Genomic DNA, 4457 nt, shown 5'->3' with positions numbered 1-4457 from the left:
AGAATGGGGACACATGAGATTGAGTCAGTTTATGGAAAGAAGAAAGAGAAAGGGACTAAAAAATTGCAGCAAGGCCTTTTGAAGAAAGAACACTCAAGTGCGACCAGAAATTCCAACTAATAACACCTCCAGAATTGACACTCTCTTCCTAGAAGTATTAGACTTCACTGGATTTGAATGCCCACCAAACTACTCGGGTCACTTAAGATAGGTACTGTGGGGGCAATATTCTGGCTGAACCAGAAAATCAGTATCTCCACAGCAGATGGATGGCTGTCCAATTTTCCAGTTGTTATAGGCCTGAATCTTTGAGTCTGGCAGGAGGAAAGAAATAAAGTAAATTCTTTCTTTCAGAGTAGTAGGTTTGCCATGTTTTAGGTGGCACAGTGTCAATCACCAATTAGAATTCTAAATTCAGTCCCCATAGATAGATTATTTAGAGGAATTTCTCACTAGATATTGGTAACAAATTGACCATTGTTTTAGCTGCTGATGTATTCTTGTCAATTCTTCTTTTTATTGACGTTGTAGCAGAAAGTAAGGAATGGTTCAAAGGGACAGTGCTTTCTTGGCCTTTTCACCATAACTCCAATGTTCACTTTTTTTTAAGCAAAGCTATTGATAACACTTTCCGGTTATATGAATGCCAACATTTCCACTGCCATAAATAAACTTTTGCAAAATATATTTATTTTTAGCAAAAAATTTCCAGCTTCACAGACTTGGAGAACATTCCTCCAAACCTATACACAGTCCCCAAGTTTTTAATTCTCTTTTAACTCATTCACTAATGACGTGATTAGATGTTTCCAAGCAGTTCTGCTATCTAGGCTTTTCATTATATCTTTATGACAAAATTTGGCTCCATCTCCCAGCCTAAATGCCCCTGTGGAAGTCTCACATATAGCCTAGTACTTGCAGATATGAATGTGTGACTAGCAAAGACTATAAGCTATTAGAAACACTCACTCAGAATTCAACTACAGATCAGCACTGCATACCAGGACCACAATAGGGAATAAGGAGAAGGCAAAGAAAAGATAAGACCCTGGTACAGGTATTGCTAACCTCAAAGAATATTCTTAAAGCAGATTATAGTGAGTATAAGCAGATATTATTCCTGCACATACCTGATTCCATCATTCCTCATACCCACTTCCATCATCCACATAAATGGTGATATTCAAAAGAAAAGTAACTTAATTACTTTGTTTCTTAGAAAGGAAAAAATATAAGAAGCTGAGCTCATCCCATTTTAGGTTAATAGCAAATAATTATTAAATTTTACTCAATACATAAAATGATTTCTATAAATCACCTGTTATTCACAAGTTTGGTCAATTAAGGGGAAAAGGGAGAAAAGAAAAGGGGGAGAAGGCAGTAAAAGAGGAAGTAGTAAATAGAGAAGAAGAATAAAAGGTAGAAAGGGAGAAAAGGTGGGAGGAAAAGAGCTAGGAAAAGGCAGTCAGATGTACCAATAAAAATGAAAGGGGGACATTTGGAATGAGAACTGATCATTTCTTTTTTGGTAAAAACTGAAATAATTATAAAATACCCCTCCCATCCCTTACTTTCCTTTTATTTCTTTATTGAATTTGTGATGATGACCTTTTAATTTAAAAATTGATAATAGGGAACACTCATAAACACTTGACTTTTTTAATGTTTTAATTTTAAGTTTTAAAGAATTTAATATATATAGTTTCCTAGAGTTTTTCAAATTCTAACAGTGTCGTTCACAAAAATGCACTAACTCTACTCTTGCACTACTTTGAAAGGCATCGTAATTTAACATTGCTTGTAGAGTTGAAATATAGAAAGAAATGGGAAAAACTTGTACCCTTTTTTTTTTTCACTTTCAAAGTTCACATATATTTTTCACCAGAAAATGGGACATTAAACTTGTATCAAACGATATGTCCCTGGTTGTCTTTCTGAAACAAAGAAAAGAAAATGCCTGTTAGTTAAAATAAAATGAAGCTTTTCATTATTTTGGCAGAAAGGCCAAATAGTCAGCCAATACTTCCAATCTGTTTCTGTCAAATTAGTCTGTCAAAATGTTGAATCCAGTGAATGGGCCTGATGAAAAAGTTGCTGGCTATTCCTTACGAAACCCTCACAGGAGTAATACGACTCTAAAGGAAGTTTGAAATCATCAAGTAACAGCCATAGCAAAGTCCCCTACTGTACCAGGATCCCGTCCGGGAACTGCTCCAAATGGTTCAACTATTTACATTTTCATTTCTTAATAGGTCAGAATTTCCAGTTCTTATATTTGTATTAACAAAACATGAAATACTTATTTCATTGCTGCATGGAAACTCTAATGTACATGCAGTGCTGAGGTATTCTGCCTTTCAAAATAGGACAACCAGAGCATCCCCTGGTACAGATGGGAGCTCCCCAGGTCAAGTTTAGAAGAGACACTGATTAATACTCTATGTCCTAGATTAATATGCCTCAAATGTAAATAAATTATGAACTTCTTTTAAAGAGAAATTCTTTAAAATGATCTAACATATTATTTACTTTGTTTTAACAAAAACAAAAAAGCTAGGCAAAAACTCTTTACAGTTAAACACATACAACTATGAAACCAAAAGAACTTTATAATTATAAAGATTAGAAAAATTCAAATTTGCAACATTAATTCAATGAAATGGATGATGTTGGTTTGCTAAAGTAGATCTCTGATGTAGAAAAGATGGAAACTCAGATCCACTTGTAAAATATACTCTTTCCACTCATGATTAAGAGTCTCCATTGTATACAGAATAAAGTCTAACTCCTCGGCTTGGCATTCAAAATGCTCCATATAGTGGGACCCCTTTCTGGCCTCATTTCCCTCTACATCCCACTAAACCTTCACTCCACTTCCAACCATACTACCTGCATTCACCTAGAAAAACTCAGTCCTTGCTCATACCTTAGCATTTGTATGCCATCTTCTCAGACTCTTCTCTGCTTAGCAACATTCTAATTTTGCTCTAAAATTCAGCTCCAATGCCATCTGCTTCATAAAGCTATCTTCCATTTCCTTGGACTTAACAACTGCACCTTCTCCTGAGTTTCCAAAGTGTATTACTCATGCCTGTTTTCATGTTGCCCAGTACTATGTTAGCTGTTTATAGATCTATCTTCCTTACTATACTGCTGACCTTTTTACTTTTTTAAATAATAGCTTTATTGTCATACAATTCATATACTATAAATTCATCCATTTAAAGTGTGCAATTCAATGGTTTTTAGTATATTCACAGTTGTGCAAACATCATCACAATCAATTCTAGAACATTTTCATCACCTCAAAAGAAACCACATACTGATCACTGCCCTCTTTCAACCCCCTCCTCTCCTGGCCCTAGGCAACCACTAATCTACTTTCTGCCTCTGTAGATTTGCCTATTTTGGACATTTCATGTAAATGGAATCCTACAGCACGCACTCTTTTGGGTACACTGTAAACCTTTTTAAGGACCAAGACCAAGTCCTATTCATAGAGGGAAGAGTTAATGACTAGCATATGTGATTAAATGAAAAAGAGCGTGGATTTGGAATCCAACACACCTGCTATACAATCCCAATTTAACCATTTACTTGTGCAACTTCAGGCAAGTCACTTCATCTTTCTGAGCTTCAGTTTACCCATCTGTAAAAGAAGATAACAATACCTCTTTTGAAAGATGGATGTGAGAATTAGAATGAGGATATGAAAAGTTCATAGATAAGGGCATGCTCAGCAAATGGACGCTATTATTTGTACTTATCTCTGCGTACCTGCATATCTGGTATTATAGATAGCAAAAAATGTTGATTTATTGATTAATGGATGACTGGTGAAGAATTCTGTTGTCTTTTCTTCAGAGTATCAAAGGCCTTTCAACAACTTCAGGGAAGGAGCTAGAACTCCAAGGGCTAAATCTGTCCTGGAATATCCAAATGAGTTTCCTTTTGTTTCTCTGCCATTGTTCTCTTTCAGAATAAAATAAACCTGGTCAATGGAGAGAAACAACAGAGCCAATAAACAAATATAGGATCTGAAATCAGAGGGAAGGCAGTTGGGTTCCGGCCCTAATGGGCACTTAGAAAAATCAGCTCATCCATCTCAACTTTTAGTTTTGATTTGTATGTACTTCAGCTAATAGTCATGTTTGGCTTTCCTCTTCAGGGCAAAAGAAGCCAGAATCACTTATGAACAATGTTTGAATTCTCCTTAAGATAAAAGAGCAATGCCATCTGAATCATGAATAGGAAAAGGCACAGAATTGGATAGACACAGAATAAGTGTCTATCCAAAGAAAGGAAAAATCCGACTATCATAAAGCAATTTTTATCTAGAGTCATACAAATAAGTTAGGAACCTTCACCATAAAAACAACAAGGCTCTCTCACAAGAGAGAAAGTCACAAGCATTCCAATCCGATTCCCCAAAATAAAGGGAAGAAGGAGGAAAAAAA

At 35.6% G+C, this 4457-nt stretch overlaps 1 long non-coding RNA gene across 1 annotated transcript; it reads right to left on the bottom strand.

Annotated features, from left to right (window-relative positions):
- Positions 1 to 1853: 1853 nt before the first annotated feature.
- Positions 1854 to 3985, bottom strand: LOC119506640. The gene is made up of 3 exons (XR_005211043.1): positions 3778 to 3985; positions 3568 to 3649; positions 1854 to 1934 (listed from the first exon to the last, which is right to left on the bottom strand). It is a non-coding gene; the product is annotated as an uncharacterized LOC119506640 (long non-coding RNA).
- Positions 3986 to 4457: the final 472 nt, after the last annotated feature.

The sequence above is a fragment of the Choloepus didactylus genome, chromosome 12, assembly GCF_015220235.1.
Source record: "Choloepus didactylus isolate mChoDid1 chromosome 12, mChoDid1.pri, whole genome shotgun sequence".
NCBI classification, from domain to species: domain Eukaryota; kingdom Metazoa; phylum Chordata; class Mammalia; order Pilosa; family Megalonychidae; genus Choloepus; species Choloepus didactylus.
Note: the sequence above shows the minus strand (reverse complement) of the source record. Positions and strands in the feature narration are given on the sequence as shown.